The sequence below is a fragment of the Pelobates fuscus genome, chromosome 12 (genome assembly GCF_036172605.1).
Source record: "Pelobates fuscus isolate aPelFus1 chromosome 12, aPelFus1.pri, whole genome shotgun sequence".
NCBI lineage: Eukaryota > Metazoa > Chordata > Amphibia > Anura > Pelobatidae > Pelobates > Pelobates fuscus.
This window is the reverse complement of record NC_086328.1, coordinates 92,898,923-92,919,702: the sequence shown is the minus strand read 5'-3', so window position 1 is coordinate 92,919,702 and position 20,780 is coordinate 92,898,923. Positions and strand designations below refer to the sequence as shown.

Here is a 20,780-nt window from a genome sequence, read left to right as displayed (position 1 = left end):
TGTATCCCAGTGGATTGATTCCAACATTCCAACTTGTGATGCGTTGACTCCTGGCTAAGTTACCTCTGTAATTATCAGATGCATGGAACATTCAAGCTTGAGTTCTATTTTCCAAAATAAAAATGGAAAGTGTTCCTTCCTCTGTGAGATTGGTTAGCAGGTGGCAAGTGTCTTTTAACAAAAGTTTTTTTTTTTTTTTTTTAATTTATTTATGAAAGATTTTTCAAGTAAGGGAAGGATACAGAAAAAAGGAAAGGGAGGGGAGGGGCGGGGGAGACAAACATCAAATTGCAAAGAATGACATACATCGGCTCAGTACATCAAGCCCAGCATTAATACATAGTTGAGTATAATGTTTCACCAATGACATTGTCACAATCAATGTACAGCGTGTCCGCCTAGGCGGGTTGTGGTTGGCGATGTGGGGCACTTTCCTCGGGTGTAAAATGTATTACAGGCACGTCCATAGCTGTCAGGTAAGTCAAAGGTTGGGTATTGAAGGGGGTGGCTGGGTCTGGGAACTTCCCTTCGTCATAGGGATAGGGGTCGGGGTAGCAGGTAAGGGTATCAGGCGTCCCCCGGGGGGCCAGGAATACGGGGTCAGGCCCATCCCCGTGCGGTGTAGGACGTCCAGGGGTACCATTGGAGGGCGCATTTGTCCGAGCGCTCCCGCAGGGACGCAGTTAGCATTTCCATCCCACGGATCTCCACAACCTTGTCAACCCATTGCTTGTAAGTGGGTACCGCCTGGCTTTTCCAGAGCAGCGGGATGAGGCTTTTCGCAGCAGAGAGCAGGTGTATCGTGAGAGATTTTTTGTACTGTTGAATGGGCATGGATGTGTGGTGAAGGAGCATCGTCAGTGGCAATAATGGGAGGTCTGTGTCTGTGATTTCCTTGATTTTGTCACATATCATGCGCCAGTATGGAGCTATGCGTGGGCAAGACCACCAAATATGAAGGGTGGTGCCTAGGGCGGAGTGGCATCTCCAGCAGAGGTTGCACCGTGCATGTGTCTGAGCACTTCCGGGGTTCTATACCATTGCGTGAGTAATTTGTAGCTCATCTCCTGGTATTTGGAGCTAATGGAGCATTTGTGGGTTAGGAGAAAGATTTTGCCCCACTCCTGGGCAGTCAAGCGCGTGCCCGTCTCCCGCTCCCACTTGTCCGTGAACCCTAGTGTGCACTCATTGTCCGGTGTCCGTAGGCGTACATAGAGGTGGGATATAGCGTGATCCAAATGCTTTCTGTCAGTGCAAAGTTGTTCGAAGTCAGTCAGTTGTCTGTGAATGTGGTCTTTGCCCTGAAGATTTGTGTAGTATGTCCTCACCTGGTGATAGTGGAACGCGTCCATCAGGGTCGGTTGCTGGGTCGATATGACATCGGGTAATGGTTTAAGGGCTCCGTCTGCAATCCACTGATGCAGGTAGAGCCAGTCCTTCTGGAGAAAATTACGCATTGCCGCGGGGGCGAGACCGTCCGCGAGAGTCGGGTTATGTGTGATCGGGGTGAGCGGATTAGGTGATGTGGTGAGCCTGCGCGTGAAGCGTAGTAAGGGTGGCGTCTATGAGGGGATTTTGGAGTCGAAGCTCTGAATATGTAAGGGAGCCAAGCCAGAGTCTAGCAGGGATCGTACCACGGGACTGCTGTACCTCCATGGACTCCCATCTCCTGGCACCTGTGTTCGCGTGCCAGTCCACCACCCTTTGTAGATGTGTGGCCTGGTAGTATCATTGCACGGAAGGTAGTCCGGCTCCCCCTGCTGACTTTGGGCATTCCAGGGTGGCTCTGCGAATGCGGGAAGCGGAGCGGTTCCATACAAAGTTACGGATGTCTCTGGCCAGTGTACAGAAAAACGATTGCGGAATCGCGACAGGTAATGTCGTGAATAGGTATAATAGTCTGGGGAGGACATTCATTTTCAGGGCTTGTATGCGGCCGAACCAGGTGAGGTACATTGGGGACCAACGTAGGAGGTCCTTTTGGATATTCGCGAGTAGGGGGGGAAAGTTAATCGGGTAGAGTTGTGTGAGATCTCTCGGTAGCCAAGTGCCCAGGTACCGCAGTCTATCCGGTCGCCAAGAGAAGGCGAACTCCGAGCTCAGCCGATCAACCAGCTCGGTGTTATCGAGTAGAGGCATGGCCTCTGATTTGGTCATATTCAATTTCAGATTGGAGACTCGATGAAAATCGCAGAACGCTTTTAGGAGGTTAGGGATAGAGATTAAGGGTTGTTCCAGGAAGAACAGCATGTCATCAGCATAGGCGGCAAGTTTGTGTACCTCTGCTTCCAGAGTCACCCCCGTAATGCCCCCATCCCGTCTGACCGCCTCCAGGAATGGTTCTAGAGAGAGGGCAAACAGGAGGGGGGACACGGGACAACCTTGTCGCGTGCCATTGCTGATGGGGAAAGGTTTCGTTAATGTACCATTGACGCGAATACGCGCTGTCGGGGTCGTATACAAAGCCGCCACCCAATTGCACAGCTGCGGGCCAAATCTGAAGTGGTGGAGAGTGGACGCGAGGTATGACCAATCCACCCGGTCGAACGCCTTTTCGGCGTCCGTCGATAACAGGACAACCTCGCGTTTCTCGGATTTTGCAGTATGTATGATGTTAAGAGCCCGGATCGTGTCGTCACGGGCCTCCCTGCCCGGGATAAACCCGACCTGGTCTGGGTGAATCAGGTCCGGGAGGATCGGGGAGATCCTCAGTGCTAGTGCTTTAGCAAAGAGCTTAGGAGCGAGATCGGGCGGTAACTCGAGCAATTAGACGGGTCTTTACCTTCCTTGGGGATTATTGTGATGGTGGCGGCTAGTGTATCTGTCGGGAACTGCCCTCCTTCGCGAATCGAATTCAAACCTGAGAGAAGTTTAGGCAAGAGTGTGTCACTAAATGTGCGAAGGTATGAGACCGGTAGTCCGTCTGGGCCCGGCGCCTTATGAGGTTTCATGCACTTTAGAGCACCTTTAAGTTCGTCAAGTGTCAGGGGTAGTTCCAGGTCCTCCGATTGTTCCTGGGTAAGTGTTTTGGCTATGTGCTGGGAGAGGTAATCGGTGATTTGTCGTTGGTGTGTCTGAGACGTATGCCCATGTGCGGCCTGTGTCTGGTTGTATAAGTCTGCGTAGTAGGTCTGAAAGTGTTGCGGTCGCCGGCCCGCCGAGCCTCACGGTCGTGCCCGACCGGCACGACCGCTCCGACTACACGAGCTTACCTGCTCGTCGGCGAGCCGGGAACCGCGCACATAGTTCTTCCGGGCATCGCGCCCGGATCCAAGATGGCGCCGACCGCGTGGTCGCGTCTATTACCAGCCCCGCCCCCGAGAATTATACCAACGTGTGCGTGACGTCACGACGTCAACGCACACGCACGTTTTGGGGTCAGAGGTCGCCCTCTGACCAATCATAGCCTAGAGAGGGGTATTTAAACCCCTAGCTTTCCCCATTACTTTGCCATGTCGTGGTTTCAGTTTCCTGGTTTCCTGAAAGTGCTATTCTCGTGTTTCTGATTTCCTGGTATCCTGATCCTTGGCGTTTCCCTGGTTATTCTGATCTCTGGTTTCCCTGACTTGGCTTGTTTAATCGGTATTGAGTATTTTCTGGCTTCCTTGACCTCGGCTTTCCCTTTGACCATTCTCTGTCTCTAGCGTATTAGTCCGGCCATTCTAAGGACCGGTTTACGCTCTTTCCTATTATTTTTCCGTTTCTTACTTATGTATATGTTTACATAGTTTCTGCGTGCTGGACCACATTACTAGTCGTGACATTACGACATGGCCATGGATCCTGCAGAACTATGCAAGCATATGATCGCATGTGAGAGTAGGGTGGAGGATATGGACCACAGGTTAGACCAATTTGCCCAGGCATTTCAGACCTTGCTCCAGAGGACTGCCTATTTAGAGGTCCCTCCGGTACCACCTGTGGTTCCGCCACCTGTAGTGGTTCCCGTACCACATAAACCACCGTCCATAACCTTGTCACCGCCCCCTCGCTATGGAGGTGATTCTAAGGAATTCAGAGGTTTCTTAAACCAAATTGAATACCACTTTGAGGCCTCTCCCGGTTCATTCCCAACAGATAGATCAAAAATAGGCTATCTGATGAACCAATTAACTGGAAAAGCTTTAACCTGGGCTAACCCCTTATGGGAAAGTGGTGACGCAGTAGCCCGTGATTACAATACTTTTCTTACGGCCTTTAAAGCTACATTTGAACCTAAAGGCAGGGAGAAGAACGCTGCCAAAGCCCTTATGCGAATCAAGCAAGGCACTCGTTCTGTAGCCGATTATGCTATAGAGTTCAGGACATTAGCGTCTGAGGTTGATTGGACCAATAGCGGTCTGGTGGCTGCTTTCTCTGAAGGTTTAGCTGAGAATATACACGATGAGACTGCAGCTAGAGACCTTCCGGTTAGTCTTAATGAGTTTATTGCTTACATGATAGACATTGACAACCGGCTCAGAGAGAGAGAGAAAAACAAACAACGTAACAGACGCTCTAATTTGTCCATAGCTCCTCGTTTCTCTAACCCAGTGGTGAGTAGCCAAACGCCTCTTCCTGAACCTGAACCCATGCAATTGGGTAGTGCTAAACTCACTGAGGCAGAGAGACAACACAGACGTAACGAGGGGTTATGTATGTATTGTGGCAAGAAGGGGCATCTAAGGTCATCATGCCCGGTTCGGCCGGAAAACTTGCACACCTAAGGCACGTACGGGGACCGACCTTAGGTGTGATGTATATGTCCCCTAAATTGACTAAGAACCGTTTCCTTATCAGAGTAACCTTATCTTTCGAGAACACTACTGTTCAATGTGAGGCTATGATTGACTCTGGGGCAGCGGAGAATTTCCTAGACAAAGAATTCTCTGCAAAACATCTCCTGCCCTTAAGACATAAAGAAAAACCTATAGCAGTCGAGGCCATTGATGGGAGGCCTCTTACCCAGCCTTTCATCACACACGAAACTCTGCCAATCACTGTTTCAGTGGGTGTTCTCCATTCTGAAGAAATGACCTTTCAAATTATCTCTTCACCTACAGTTCCGATAATACTCGGTTTCCCTTGGCTCCTTAAACACAATCCACGTTTGGATTGGATTGAAGGAGAGATTGTGAGTTGGGGTGAGAGATGCAAAGGTGTCTGCTTTAAACAAATCCCACAACCTATTGGCACCATTAATGTTCCTGTTACACCTCCTTTGACCACACAAATTCCACAACAGTATATGGATTTGAAAGAGGTATTTAACAAGGTCCAGTCAGAAGGGTTACCTCCTCATAGACCTTATGACTGTACTATAAATTTATTACCAGGGACTATGCCTCCCAAGGGAGGAATCTATGCCTTGTCCCCCCAGGAAAATCTTTGTTTAGAGGAATACATTAAGGAGGCTCTCAGAAAGGGTCATATCCGTAGGTCCTCCTCACCAGCCGGGGCTGGCTTCTTTTTTGTCTCTAAAAAAGAAGGAGACCTACGCCCTTGTATTGATTATAGGGGGTTGAATAGGATTACCATCAAAAACGCCTACCCTATTCCCCTTATATCAGAGCTATTTGACAGATTGAAGGGAGCTCGAGTCTTTACCAAGCTCGATCTCCGAAGTGCATACAATCTAGTCAGGATTAAGGACGGTCACGAATGGAAGACCGCATTTAACACCAGAATGGGACATTACGAATACCTGGTTATGCCGTTTGGTTTATGTAACGCTCCAGCGGTATTCCAGGATTTTATTAACGATGTCCTAAGAGAGTACCTTCACATGTTCGTTCTAGTGTATTTGGACGACATTCTCATCTATTCCCCAGACCTAGAGACACATCACGAACATGTGAGAATTGTACTGAAAACCCTGTTACAAAACAGCCTTTACTGTAAACTGGAGAAATGCCAGTTTGACCAAACGGAGATACAATTCCTTGGATACGTTATATCTCCGTCTGGTTTCCAGATGGATCCTCGTAAACTGGAGGCAGTCTTACAGTGGCCATTACCCAAGGGCCTTAAAGCTACTCAACGCTTTATAGGTTTTGCGAATTACTACCGCAAATTCATAAGGGGATTTTCCTCCGTGATTTCCCCTATAACCAATTTAACAAAAAAAGGAACAAATTGTATATCTTGGCCCAAAGAAGCAAGAGAGGCATTTGAACAATTAAAATTTTTATTTTCCTCAGCACCTGTCCTGACCCATCCTGATCCATCCAAACCATTTATCCTAGAGGTGGATGCATCAGAAACAGGAGTCGGAGCCATTCTGTCTCAAAGAGAAAGTCCTGATACGCCTTTACATCCCTGTGGATTTTACTCTCGCAAACTCACACCTGCAGAGAGGAATTACGACATAGGGAATAGGGAACTTTTGGCCATTGTACTTGCCCTTAAGGAATGGAGGCATCTCTTAGAAGGTTCCAAAGAGCCACTTTTGATCTTTACTGATCATAAGAATTTGGCTTATATTGGGGACGCTAAGAGACTGTCCTCTCGTCAGGCTAGGTGGTCATTGTTCCTCTCCCGATTCAATTTCGTAATTACGTACCGGCCTGGTACTAAAAACATCAAGGCAGATGCACTTTCTCGGCAGTTTGAGACAGATGAAGTACCAGAACAGGAGATATATCCTATTGTACCTCCTGAATGCCTCATTGCCACTACTGTTTCCGAAGTGTCTTCTCCACTCTTCTGTGCCATAATAGCAGATCAAACTCAGGCACCTGTGGGAAAACCTCCGGACAAACTGTATGTGTCACCTCAGTTTCAAAAGAAGATACTAGATTTGTTCCATGACAACCTCACAGCGGGCCATCCTGGAGTCCATAAAACTCTCTCAGCCGTCTCCAGGAGATTTTGGTGGCCTGCTCTCAGAAACGACATCAAAGATTATGTTGGGGCATGTCAAATATGTGCAGTTTCTAAAGTTCCTCCTAGGTCACCTCCTGGACTGTTACAACCACTGCCCATACCTAGTGCTCCCTGGACCCACTTGGCCATGGATTTCATTGTGGATCTACCCAGTTCAAGCGGGTTTAATACAGTCCTTATGGTTATTGATAGATTCACGAAGATGGCACATTTCGTCCCACTTAAGAAATTACCATCTGCTCAAGATCTTGTTCAAATATTCTTGAGAGAGATCTTTCGGTTGCACGGTGTACCCAAAAACATAGTATCTGACAGAGGTACCCAGTTTGTTTCTAGGTTTTGGCGTTCCTTTTGCAAACAATTGGGCATCGAACTCTCCTTTTCATCAGCATATCACCCTCAAACAAATGGAGCAGCAGAGAGGGCGAATCAGTCTTTAGAAGCCTATTTACGTTGCTTTATAAATGCCAATCAATCTAACTGGTATGAGCTCTTACCCATGGCTGAGTTCGCCAGAAACAACGCCACTCATGAATCTTCTAATCACAGTCCATTCTTTGTTAATCAGGGTTATCACCCCGCTGTTTTACCTTCTGCATTCTCAGACACAGAAATCCCCGCTTTGGACACCCGTTTAGAATCGATTCATGATACCTGGGATGCCGTCCATTCAGCTCTGCAAAAAGCCTCATTCCGAGCAAAGGTCCAAGCTGACAAGAAACGGGGCGCTAATCCTGTCTATCTTCCAGGTGACAGGGTGTGGCTCTCCACGAGACATATCAAGCTTAAGGTCCCATCCATGAAATTTGCCCCTCGGTACATTGGTCCCTTTCGAGTTACCCAACGTATTAATCCAGTGACCTATTCTTTGGCACTACCGGCTCATATGAGAATAGCGAATACTTTCCATGTGTCTCTTCTCAAGCCCCTTACTTGCAATCGCTACACTAGGGTATCCACTCCTCCTCCGCCCTTGGTAGTGGGTGATCAAGAAGAATACGAAGTCCATTCTATCATGGACTCCAAATTATCCAGAGGTGTCTTGTCCTATCTCGTTGACTGGAAGGGTTATGGTCCCGAGGAACGTTGTTGGGTTCCTGCTGACCGGGTCCATGCGCCCCGTCTTATCCGGTCGTTTCACAACCGCTTTCCTCTTAAGCCGGGTCCTTCCCGCCCGGTGCGCGGTCTTCGAGTGGGGGTTACTGTTGCGGTCGCCGGCCCGCCGAGCCTCACGGTCGTGCCCGACCGGCACGACCGCTCCGACTACACGAGCTTACCTGCTCGTCGGCGAGCCGGGAACCGCGCACATAGTTCTTCCGGGCATCGCGCCCGGATCCAAGATGGCGCCGACCGCGTGGTCGCGTCTATTACCAGCCCCGCCCCCGAGAATTATACCAACGTGTGCGTGACGTCACGACGTCAACGCACACGCACGTTTTGGGGTCAGAGGTCGCCCTCTGACCAATCATAGCCTAGAGAGGGGTATTTAAACCCCTAGCTTTCCCCATTACTTTGCCATGTCGTGGTTTCAGTTTCCTGGTTTCCTGAAAGTGCTATTCTCGTGTTTCTGATTTCCTGGTATCCTGATCCTTGGCGTTTCCCTGGTTATTCTGATCTCTGGTTTCCCTGACTTGGCTTGTTTAATCGGTATTGAGTATTTTCTGGCTTCCTTGACCTCGGCTTTCCCTTTGACCATTCTCTGTCTCTAGCGTATTAGTCCGGCCATTCTAAGGACCGGTTTACGCTCTTTCCTATTATTTTTCCGTTTCTTACTTATGTATATGTTTACATAGTTTCTGCGTGCTGGACCACATTACTAGTCGTGACAGAAAGGCTTCAAGAATGTCTCCTGGGAGTCGCGTGTTACGTTGGCTGGGTGTGTTTATTTTATGAATATGCTGTGTCCGTCTCTTTGTCTGGAGCATCTGTGCTAAAAGTCGACCACTCTTGTTAGAGTGTTCATAAAAGTATCTGGCTGATTTCGACAGTGTGTGCAGCAGTCCCTGAGAGAGGTGATCTCTAAGTTCCCTCCTAGCTTCGGTCAGTTGTAGGTAGGTGTCGTCGTCCAGTGTCTGTTTGTGCGTGTTCTCCAAGTCAGTAACCTTGGTGGTGAGGTCGGTGAAGTGCCTGAGTCTGTCTCTCTTTCGCTGAGTGCAAATGGCGATGTAGTGGCCCCTCACAACACATTTGTGTGCCTCCCAGACCGTCAGGGGTGGCGTGTCCGGGTTGTCGTTAGTGTCGAAGTATTGTGTGAGCGTCTGATGTGTGGATGCGCGGGTGACCGGGTCAGTCAACAAGGATACGTTCAGTTTCCATTGCCTGTCCTTTGGTTTGTAAAGTGGGGAGCTTGTGCGGACTGTAACCGGGGCGTGGTCCGAGTGGGTCATGATTCCAATGTGCGCGTCGTGTAGGAGGGAGAGGTATTCCCGGGGCATGAATATGTAATCAATACGACTATAGTGGCGGTGGACGTGTGAAAAGTGTGTGTAGTCTCTGTCATCAGGGTGTGCGGTTCTCCAGCAGTCAACTAGTCCTAAGTTAGTTAGTGCCCTAGTGGCCGTCCGCAAGCAGTGCGGCGGGTGCGTGCAAGTTCCACGTGACGTGTCCAGGAGTGGGTCAAGTGGCATGTTCAGGTCACCTGCTACTAGAAGAAGTCCCTCCCTGAACTTGTTCAGTCTGTTTAGGGTGCGGGAAAGAAAGGTGTGTTGGCCGCGGTTAGGAGAGTATAAGCATGCAAATGTGTACGTGTGATCAGCTATCTTACCCTTGACAAAAATGTACCTACCTCCCGGATCTTTTTGGGTCTCTGTGTGGCAGAAGGGTGTGTTGTGTGCGAACAGTATTGCTACGCCTGCTCTCTTAGAATCAGGGTGGTTGGCATAGTAAGCCAGGGGGAAACGTTTGTTTTCCAGTTTGGGAGCATTTGGGCCCCGGAAGTGCGTCTCCTGCAGGAACGCCACGGACACCCTATCCGCCCAAAGACGGCGGAGCAGGTGCGAACGTTTCTCTGGCTGGTTGAGGCCCCCAGTATTATTGGACCAGTATTTAGGCAGGGCCGGGCCGAACCCCGCTCCGGCCCCCGCACAACGGACGCCTGGTGGGGGGGGTTCGTCATGCAGTAAGGGGGGGGAGGAGTCAATGCAACGTGTGAACCTAGACCGGTTGACAGCGTTCGGGAGACTGTGGGTCTGGGAAGTCTCGTCGAACTCCGGTCCTATATACAAGGAAGGTCAGTTGCGTGAGGTGCGGGGAAGGCCACCCACGAAGTCTGTGTCACGTGAGGGGATGTAATCGGCACCCATGTCCCTCGGCTCCCGATCCGCCGCGAGAGATGGCTGTCTAGGTCCCTGCATGTCCGGGGGAGGAGGGAGGAGGAGGGGGGGTGTCGAGTCCGTTGGTAGCGTAGGGGCATCTGTCAGCACCGTGGATTTGAGTCCCTCTCGAGTAGGCGGACGGAGGGGGAAGGCAGGGTGGGGGTGGGGGGGGGGCGGGCCCCCAGGGCAGGCCTGTGAGGAGTGGTAGTCAGAGCCGTCTGTCTTTCAAAAATATGGTTAATACAACACATTGTAATACAACACATTTCAAAACAACACATGTCAACAGAACATTATATTCTTAGCTTCAGCGTTGCAGCCCAAGTCATCAGCAAAACTATATCAGAATTCGGGATACCACAAACTATTTTATACACAAATATAACAAGCACAGGGCATGGATCCCTCGGGTGTGCGTATGGTACTAGTATTACAAAGAACAACTGTATAAGTGCTGGCCTACAATACCTATAACAGGCGGTGTGCCATGCTTCCCACAAGGGCCTTGCTGCGCGCGCCTGAGGCATAGCGGAAACCTGGGAATGGGGCGCGGCATGTGTGTACAGGGTGCCTAGGTGGGGTGTGGCAGTAAGGGGGTCGCCATGTGTGGCACCGAGCAATATAGCATGTAACAGAGTAATAAGCGAGAGCAGTGCAGTACTAACCACAGTAGCGTATGAACCCACGCCGGAGGTGACACCTTTGGTATAATTTAGGCGTGTTGGCTATGTATAGAGAGCAAAAGAATGGCGATAGTGTACCTGTTACGTAAGGGAGATCAGCACCCGTTATCCTGGCCCACGTGTGAGCTATCCTACTATACAGGGTGTGGCCATGCGGTAGCGCAGTAGGGGGTGATGGCGTAGTAGGCATAGGCGAAAACAACGTATGCCATGGAGAACGCTACGGCATCTATGCCAACATTGAAATGTACGTTTTCAACAAAACACATTCGAAATAAAGCATCTCAAACAGTTAGGTATACAAGAACAACAAACCAATTACTTAAGCCTCTCGGGGGAACCTGTGACAGGGGGCAATGGAAGTGGTCGACAATTTAAGTATAGTATAACATAACCTACATCGGGCAGTGTGGTTCAACACCTATGTTTACCGCTTAATCCATGTTAGATGGGCGGCTGGTACTAGGGTATTAAGTGCCGCGGGCGGTTCACCACGGTGTCCCTACGACGTGAAGCAATGGGGTGGGTCAACATGTGGAATACAGTGCAATGCAATATAAGACATATGAACCAGTGAGGCGGCACGTTATTTACTGTTAACTACGGGGTATGCGCCAGGGGCGTTGACGTGAAACAATTTAAGCATGCTGTAGAAAACAAAGTAGAAAACAAAGGATATAGGCAAAAAGCATTATACGGGGGGAGTCGTACCCCAATACCCTGACCCCTGTGTGTGCCAACCTTCTAGGCCCGGGTATGACTATGTGCCAGCACTACGTGAGGTTGAGCAGCCCAAGCCCACCTCCCAAACAGTCCATCACATCACAGCCCACCCGGCACGGTCCGTGACCCCCAAACCCCCCACCCAAGGTACAACTCCAAGTCTTAAGCCCCGCAATGAACCTGCGATAATGTCCCACTAACCTGCAGCCCAACTTCACAGTGTCCACCCCGTACAGGATGAGGTCGGCAAGCGTCGAAGTCAGGGGGTCAGGTGAGGTACCTTTATAGAGGCTAGGTAGCGTAGGGTGCGGTCCATGGTTACAGGCAAAGATGGTCAGCAGTGGTGTCACCAGGCTTTATTCTTCTGGGCCGACAGGGCCTCCTCGACGTTGCGGAGGGGGGGCAACATGCTCGCCCGACAGGTTCTCGGCCGCTGGGTGGGGTCCAGTAGGACGTGCGGGCGGATACTCAAGAATCCAGTTAGGAACGTGGACATGTGGCAATCCAGCGGACTGGAGGAATCTGGTGACATCGTTGGGCCAGCGCAGCGTGTGCCAACGGTTCTCGATCTTGGCTTGTAGGCTGAATGGGAAGCCCCATTTATAGGGAATCCGCTTCTCCGTTAGCATGTTTGTGAGCGGTTTCAGCGCTCGGCGGGCATCCAGCGTGAGAGGCGACAGGTCTTGGAATAGCATGACCTGGGAGTCCATATATGTGATCGTGCGTCGGGTCCTGGCCGCTCTCATTATGGCGCCCTTGAGTTGGAACGATGTGAGGCAGCAAATCAGGTCCCTGGGCTGGCCATCTCTTCTAGGGCCTCGGAGCGCTCTATGTGCGCGTTCCATGGATATATCAGGAGGTGCGTCGTTTCCCAGCAGGTGCAAGAAGAGGCCTGCCAGCAGTTCCCGTGGGGACTCATTGTCGGCTTCCGGGAGGCCCCGTACTCGTATGTTGTTTTGCGGCGGCCTCTGTTGTCTAGGTCCTCGACCTGTCTACGCATCTCAAGGAGTATATTCCCCTGCCTCGCTGTAGCTAGGTCTGTGGCCTGCTGGTGGTGCGTGGTTTGAAGGCGAGTCTCTTCCAGGTCGTCCACCCTCTGCTCCAGGGCCGTCAGGTCCCTGCGCACTGCGGCTATTTCTTCCCGGATGACGGTACGCAGCTCCGCAACCAGGGCCGTCTTGTCACCTCGTGTGAGCATGTTGGCCGATATAGCCGCTATATCCAGCGACATTTGTGACAGCGCAGCTGTGCCGGGTGTGTCACTCGCGGAGCCCGCTATGCTGCTGGTGCTCGGGGAGGTGGGCGCCATCTTGTCCGCGCCTCGTGAGTCTCTGAGGTGCTGAGGTGTGGACAGAAATTCGTCCATCGGACCGGGTTTAAGGTTGGTGTGGGGTGTGGGAGGAGGTCTCGGGGTCGTTGTCCGTTTAGTTTTCCCCATGTGGACCGCAAAATTCGCTCAGGGTCTGGGCTTAAGCGGATCGGGGCCCGGGAGCTAGTGCAGCGTGCGACTTACTCCATGTGCAGTCAAGCCACGCCCCCCAAAAGTTTTTTTTTTCAATCAATCCGTAGACTTTTCCAAGACAGTGAGGTTTGTTTAATGAATGGCTAATACTCCTGATGGTGGAATTGCAATGTTTTCAACATGTTGTGAAAATAGGTAACTTGGAGAATAGATTAAAATAGAATTGTGGTAGAAATTGAGTAGTTATGTATGGAACAAAGCACTTTTCACTGGTTAATAAATAGATCCATGTATTTCATTGTGCACATCCACAGTTTTCCACGGAAAAGTAGAAAGCTAAAAGAAAATGTGATTGACTTGGAAAGAGTGTGATGATTGAGTGAGATTTGAACTCACGACCCCTGGTTTACAAGACCAGTGCTCTAACCCCTGAGCTATGGAGCCCTGATTCAACCTTGTTAGGGGGGGGGGGGTGTCAAAACTCCACATGTGGAACGTCGTCATCCAACTTGCAAGGAAAACCAAGGTTAATTAATCTGGTAGGAAGAAAAAATATTTCTCTTGAAGGACATAGCCAGTTTGCTTCTCTGAAATATGTTGCTGAGAAAAGAAACAATTGGAGAACACACCTAGAGCAGCAGCAATATATCGTCATCCAATTAGTTGTAATGTAGCTGGCGATACCAAGCAAGCTAACGATAGATCGCGGTTGCTTTGAGCAAGAAATAAAGCAGTAATGTCAAAAGTGGGATTCGAACCCACGCCTACAGAGGAGACTGCGACCTGAACGCAGCGCCTTAGACCGCTCGGCCACCCTGACTGGCTTGTGCTTGACCGGCAAGTGAGCGCCGGCTATCGCAGACAGCTTGGAGAGCGACAAATGGAACTTCTGTCATATCCTACTTTAGTCCCTCAGCTCTACTAACAAGGAAGGCAGCCCAATAGCTATGTCTTTTTAGTCCATAGTGTAGAATTTAGAAGATCTGCATTTTTCTCTTGCACGTCTTGAAAGAAAACACATGAATGCGTCTTTTTTGAATGAGATTAGTAATTGAGAGGCAATGAGCCTGAAAAGTCGGTTTTCCTCTTCAAAATCCACTTGATGAAAGACAAAGATAAGCAAGGAGGTAGCTGGCATCTCTTGATGCGCACAGTTCAAAACTTAGCGTTTCAAATAAAAATGACCGCCGATTGCAGAAACCAAACACTGGCCGCCACAGAGGCGTACAACCTGAACGTAGCCTTGAGACCACCGTGCCGGACAGGTCAATCCATAGATATTTTCAGGACAGTGAGGTTTGTTTAATAAGTGGCGCATATGGGCATTCCAAAGGCTGAATTGCAATATCTTCAGCATGTTGTGAATATATGTATCTAGGAGATAATTGAAATTCAACAGAATGTATCCCAGTGGATTGATTCCAACATTCCAACTTGTGATGCGTTGACTCCTGGCTAAGTTACCTCTGTAATTATCAGATGCATGGAACATTCAAGCTTGAGTTCTATTTTCCAAAATAAAAATGGAAAGTGTTCCTTCCTCTGTGAGATTGGTTAGCAGGTGGCAAGTGTCTTTTAACAAAAGTTTTTTTTTTTTCAATCAATCCGTAGACTTTTCCAAGACAGTGAGGTTTGTTTAATGAATGGCTAATACTCCTGATGGTGGAATTGCAATGTTTTCAACATGTTGTGAATATAGGTAACTTGGAGAATAGATTAAAATAGAATTGTGGTAGAAATTGAGTCGTTATGTATGGAACAAAGCACTTTTCACTGGTTAATAAATAGATCCCTGTATTTCATTGTGCACATCCACAGTTTTCCACGGAAAAGTAGAAAGCTAAAAGAAAATGTAATTGACTTGGTAAGAGTGTGATGTGGGAGTCTAAGAGGCCCCAGTGAGATTTGAACTCACGACCCCTGTTTTACAAGACCAGTGCTCTAACCCCTGAGCTATGTAGCCCTGATCCAACCTTCTTTGTGGGGGTGTCAAAACCCCACATGTGGAACGTCGTCATCCAACTTGCAAGGAAAACCAAGGTTAATTAATCTGGTAGGAAGAAAAAATATTTCTCTTGAAGGGCATAGCCAGTTTGCTTCTCTGAAATATGTTGCTGAGAAAAGAAACAATTGGAGAACACACCTAGAGCAGCAGCAATATATCGTCATCCAATTAGTTGTAATGTAGCTGGCGATACCAAGCAAGCTAACGATAGATCGCGGTTGCTTTGAGCAAGAAATAAAGCAGTAATGTCAGAAGTGGGATTCGAACCCACGCCTCCAGAGGAGACTGCGACCTGAACGCAGCGCCTTAGACCGCTCGGCCATCCTGACTGGCTTGTGCTTGACCGGCAAGTGAGCGCCGGCTATCGCAGACAGCTTGGAGAGCGACAAATGGAACTTCTGTCATATCCTACTTTAGTCCCTCAGCTCTACTAACAAGGAAGGCAGCCCAATAGCTATGTCTTTTTAGTCCATAGTGTAGAATTTAGAAGATCTGCATTTTTCTCTTGCACGTCTTGAAAGAAAACACATGAATGCGTCTTTTTTGTATGAGATTAGTAATTGAGAGGCAATGAGCACGAAAAGTCGGTTTTCCTCTTCAAAATCCACTTGATGAAAGACAAAGATAAGCAAGGAGGTAGCTGGCATCTCTTGATGCGCACAGTTCAAAACTTAGCGTTTCAAATAAAAATGACCGCCGATAGCAGAAACCAAACACTGGCCGCCACAGAGGCGTACAACCCGAACGTAGCCTTGAGACCACCGTGCCGGACAGGTCAATCCATAGATATTTTCAGGACAGTGAGGTTTGTTTAATAAGTGGCGCATATGGGCATTCCAAAGGCTGAATTGCAATATCTTCAGCATGTTGTGAATATATGTATCTAGGAGATAATTGAAATTCAACAGAATGTATCCCAGTGGATTGATTCCAACATTCCAACTTGTGATGCGTTGACTCCTGGCTAAGTTACCTCTGTAATTATCAGATGCATGGAACATTCAAGCTTGAGTTCTATTTTCCAAAATAAAAATGGAAAGTGTTCCTTCCTCTGTGAGATTGGTTAGCAGGTGGCAAGTGTCTTTTAACAAAAGTTTTTTTTTTTTCAATCAATCCGTAGACTTTTCCAAGACAGTGAGGTTTGTTTAATGAATGGCTAATACTCCTGATGGTGGAATTGCAATGTTTTCAACATGTTGTGAATATAGGTAACTTGGAGAATAGATTCAAATTGAATTGTGGTAGAAATTGAGTAGTTATGTATGGAACAAAGCACTTTTCACTGGTTAATAAATAGATCCCTGTATTTCATTGTGCACATCCACAGTTTTCCACGGAAAAGTAGAAAGCTAAAAGAAAATGTGATTGACTTGGAAAGAGTGTGATGTGGGAGTCTAAGAGGCCCCAGTGAGATTTGAACTCACGACCCCTGGTTTAACAAGACCAGTGCTCTAACCCCTGAGCTATTGAGCCCTTTTCAACCTTCTTTGGGGGGGTGTCAAAACTCCACATGTGGAACGTCGTCATCCAACTTGCAAGGAAAACCAAGGTTAATTAATCTGGTAGGAAGAAAAAATATTTCTCTTGAAGGACATAGCCAGTTTGCTTCTCTGAAATATGTTGCTGAGAAAAGAAACAATTGGAGAACACACCTAGAGCAGCAGCAATATATCGTCATCCAATTAGTTGTAATGTAGCTGGCGATACCAAGCAAGCTAACGATAGATCGCGGTTGCTTTGAGCAAGAAATAAAGCAGTAATGTCAGAAGTGGGATTCGAACCCACGCCTCCAGAGGAGATTGCGACCTGAACGCAGCGCCTTAGACCGCTCGGCCATCCTGACTGGCTTGTGCTTGACCGGCAAGTGAGCGCCGGCTATCGCAGACAGCTTGGAGAGCGACAAATGGAACTTCTGTCATATCCTACTTTAGTCCCTCAGCTCTACTAACAAGGAAGGCAGCCCAATAGCTATGTCTTTTTAGTCCATAGTGTAGAATTTAGAAGATCTGCATTTTTCTCTTGCACGTCTTGAAAGAAAACACATGAATGCGTCTTTTTTGTATGAGATTAGTAATTGAGAGGCAATGAGCCTGAAAAGTCGGTTTTCCTCTTCAAAATCCACTTGATGAAAGACAAAGATAAGCAAGGAGGTAGCTGGCATCTCTTGATGCGCACAGTTCAAAACTTAGCGTTTCAAATAAAAATGACCGCCGATAGCAGAAACCAAACACTGGCCGCCACAGACCGCTCGGCCATCCTGACTGGCTTGTGCTTGACCGGCAAGTGAGCGCCGGCTATCGCAGACAGCTTGGAGAGTGACAAATTGAACTTCTGTCTTATCCTACTTTAGTCCCTCAGCTCTACTAACAAGGAAGGCAGCCCAATAGCTATGTCTTTTTAGTCCATAGTGTAGAATTTAGAAGATCTGCATTTTTCTCTTGCACGTCTTGAAAGAAAACACATGAATGCGTCTTTTTTTGTATGAGATTAGTAATTGAGAGGCAATGAGCACGAAAAGTCGGTTTTCCTCTTCAAAATCCACTTGATGAAAGACAAAGATAAGCAAGGAGGTAGCTGGCATCTCTTGATGCGCACAGTTCAAAACTTAGCGTTTCAAATAAAAATGACCGCCGATAGCAGAAACCAAACACTGGCCGCCACAGAGGCGTACAACCCGAACGTAGCCTTGAGACCACCGTGCCGGACAGGTCAATCCATAGATATTTTCAGGACAGTGAGGTTTGTTTAATAAGTGGCGCATATGGGCATTCCAATGGCTGAATTGCAATATCTTCAGCATGTTGTGAATATATGTATCTAGGAGATAATTGAAATTCAACAGAATGTATCCCAGTGGATTGATTCCAACATTCCAACTTGTGATGCGTTGACTCCTGGCTAAGTTACCTCTGTAATTATCAGATGCATGGAACATTCAAGCTTGAGTTCTATTTTCCAAAATAAAAATGGAAAGTGTTCCTTCCTCTGTGAGATTGGTTAGCAGGTGGCAAGTGTCTTTTAACAAAAGTTTTTTTTTTTCAATCAATCCGTAGACTTTTCCAAGACAGTGAGGTTTGTTTAATGAATGGCTAATACTCCTGATGGTGGAATTGCAATGTTTTCAACATGTTGTGAATATAGGTAACTTGGAGAATAGATTAAAATAGAATTGTGGTAGAAATTGAGTAGTTATGTATGGAACAAAACACTTTTCACTGGTTAATAAATAGATCCCTGTATTTCATTGTGCACATCCACAGTTTTCAAGACCAGTGCTCTAACCCCTGAGCTATGGAGCCCTGATTCAACCTTCTTTGTGGGGGTGTCAAAACCCCACATGTGGAACGTCGTCATCCAACTTGCAAGGAAAACCAAGGTTAATTAATCTGGTAGGAAGAAAAAATATTTCTCTTGAAGGGCATAGCCAGTTTGCTTCTCTGAAATATGTTGCTGAGAAAAGAAACAATTGGAGAACACACCTAGAGCAGCAGCAATATATCGTCATCCAATTAGTTGTAATGTAGCTGGCGATACCAAGCAAGCTAACGATAGATCGCGGTTGCTTTGAGCAAGAAATAAAGCAGTAATGTCAGAAGTGGGATTCGAACCCACGCCTCCAGAGGAGACTGCGACCTGAACGCAGCGCCTTAGACCGCTCGGCCATCCTGACTGGCTTGTGCTTGACCGGCAAGTGAGCGCCGGCTATCGCAGACAGCTTGGAGAGCGACAAATGGAACTTCTGTCATATCCTACTTTAGTCCCTCAGCTCTACTAACAAGGAAGGCAGCCCAATAGCTATGTCTTTTTAGTCCATAGTGTAGAATTTGGAAGATCTGCATTTTTCTCTTGCACGTCTTGAAAGAAAACACATGAATGCGTCTTTTTTGTATGAGATTAGTAATTGAGAGGCAATGAGCCTGAAAAGTCGGTTTTCCTCTTCAAAATCCACTTGATGAAAGACAAAGATAAGCAAGGAGGTAGCTGGCATCTCTTGATGCGCACAGTTCAAAACTTAGCGTTTCAAATAAAAATGACCGCCGATAGCAGAAACCAAACACTGGCCGCCACAGAGGCGTACAACCCGAATGTAGCCTTGAGACCACCGTGCCGGACAGGTCAATCCATAGATATTTTCAGGACAGTGAGGTTTGTTTAATAAGTGGCGCATATGGGCATTCCAAAGGCTGAATTGCAATATCTTCAGCATGTTGTGAATATATGTATCTAGGAGATAATTGAAATTCAACAGAATGTATCCCAGTGGATTGATTCCAACATTCCAACTTGTGATGCGTTGACTCCTGGCTAAGTTACCTCTGTAATTATCAGATGCATGGAACATTCAAGCTTGAGTTCTATTTTCCAAAATAAAAATGGAAAGTGTTCCTTCCTCTGTGAGATTGGTTAGCAGGTGGCAAGTGTCTTTTAACAAAAGTTTTTTTTTTTCAATCAATCCGTAGACTTTTCCAAGACAGTGAGGTTTGTTTAATGAATGGCTAATACTCCTGATGGTGGAATTGCAATGTTTTCAACATGTTGTGAATATAGGTAACTTGGAGAATAGATTAAAATAGAATTGTGGTAGAAATTGAGTAGTTATGTATGGAACAAAGCACTTTTCACTGGTTAATAAATAGATCCCTGTATTTCATTGTGCACATCCACAGTTTTCCACGGAAAAGTAGAAAGCTAAAAGAAAATGTGATTGACTTGGAAAGAGTATGATGTGGGAGTCTAAGAGGACCCAGTGAGATTTGAACTCACGACCCCTGGTTTACAAGACCAGTGCTCTAACCCCTGAGCTATGGAGCCCTGATTCAACCTTTTTTGTGGGGGTGTCAAAACCCCACATGTGGAACGTCGTCATCCAACTTGCAAGGAAAACCAAGGTTAATTAATCTGGTAGGAAGAAAAAATATTTCTCTTGAAGGGCATAGCCAGTTTGCTTCTCTGAAATATGTTGCTGAGAAAAGAAACAATTGGAGAACACACCTAGAGCAGCAGCAATATATCGTCATCCAATTAGTTGTAATGTAGCTGGCGATACCAAGCAAGCTAACGATAGATCGCGGTTGCTTTGAGCAAGAAATAAAGCAGTAATGTCAGAAGTGGGATTCGAACCCACGCCTCCAGAGGAGACTGCGACCTGAACGCAACGCCTTAGACCGCTCGGCCATCCTGACTGGCTTGTGCTTGACCGGCAAGTGAGCGCCGGCTATCGCAGACAGCTTGGAGAGTGACAAATTGAACTTCTGTCTTATCCTACTTTAGTCCCTCAGCTCTACTAACAAGGAAGGCAGCCCAATAGCTATGTCTTTTTAGTCCATAGTGTAGAATTTAGAAGATCTGCATTTTTCTCTTGCACGTCTTGAAAGAAAACACATGAATGCGTCTTTTTTTGTATGAGATTAGTAATTGAGAGGCAATGAGCACGAAAAGTCGGTTTTCCTCTTCAAAATCCACTTGATGAAAGACAAAGATAAGCAAGGAGGTAGCTGGCATCTCTTGATGCGCACAGTTCAAAACTTAGCGTTTCAAATAAAAATGACCGCCGATAGCAGAAACCAAACACTGGCCGCCACAGAGGCGTACAACCCGAACGTAGCCTTGAGACCACCGTGCCGGACAGGTCAATCCATAGATATTTTCAGGACAGTGAGGTTTGTTTAATAAGTGGCGCATATGGGCATTCCAAAGGCTGAATTGCAATATCTTCAGCATGTTGTGAA

The 20,780-nt window shown here is 47.5% G+C and overlaps 5 non-coding genes across 5 annotated transcripts; all 5 read right to left on the bottom strand.

Annotated features, from left to right (window-relative positions):
- Positions 1–15,297: 15,297 nt before the first annotated feature.
- Positions 15,298–15,380, bottom strand: TRNAL-CAG (transfer RNA leucine (anticodon CAG)). Its single transcript has one exon. It is a non-coding gene; the product is annotated as a tRNA-Leu (tRNA).
- A 1,431-nt stretch (positions 15,381–16,811) lies between these two features.
- On the bottom strand, positions 16,812–16,894 carry TRNAL-CAG (transfer RNA leucine (anticodon CAG)). Its single transcript has one exon. It is a non-coding gene; the product is annotated as a tRNA-Leu (tRNA).
- A 1,744-nt stretch (positions 16,895–18,638) lies between these two features.
- On the bottom strand, positions 18,639–18,721 carry TRNAL-CAG (transfer RNA leucine (anticodon CAG)). The gene has a single exon. It is a non-coding gene; the product is annotated as a tRNA-Leu (tRNA).
- A 1,069-nt stretch (positions 18,722–19,790) lies between these two features.
- Positions 19,791–19,863, bottom strand: TRNAT-UGU (transfer RNA threonine (anticodon UGU)). Its single transcript has one exon. It is a non-coding gene; the product is annotated as a tRNA-Thr (tRNA).
- A 288-nt stretch (positions 19,864–20,151) lies between these two features.
- On the bottom strand, positions 20,152–20,234 carry TRNAL-CAG (transfer RNA leucine (anticodon CAG)). The gene has a single exon. It is a non-coding gene; the product is annotated as a tRNA-Leu (tRNA).
- Between the last annotated feature and the right edge of the window lie 546 nt (positions 20,235–20,780).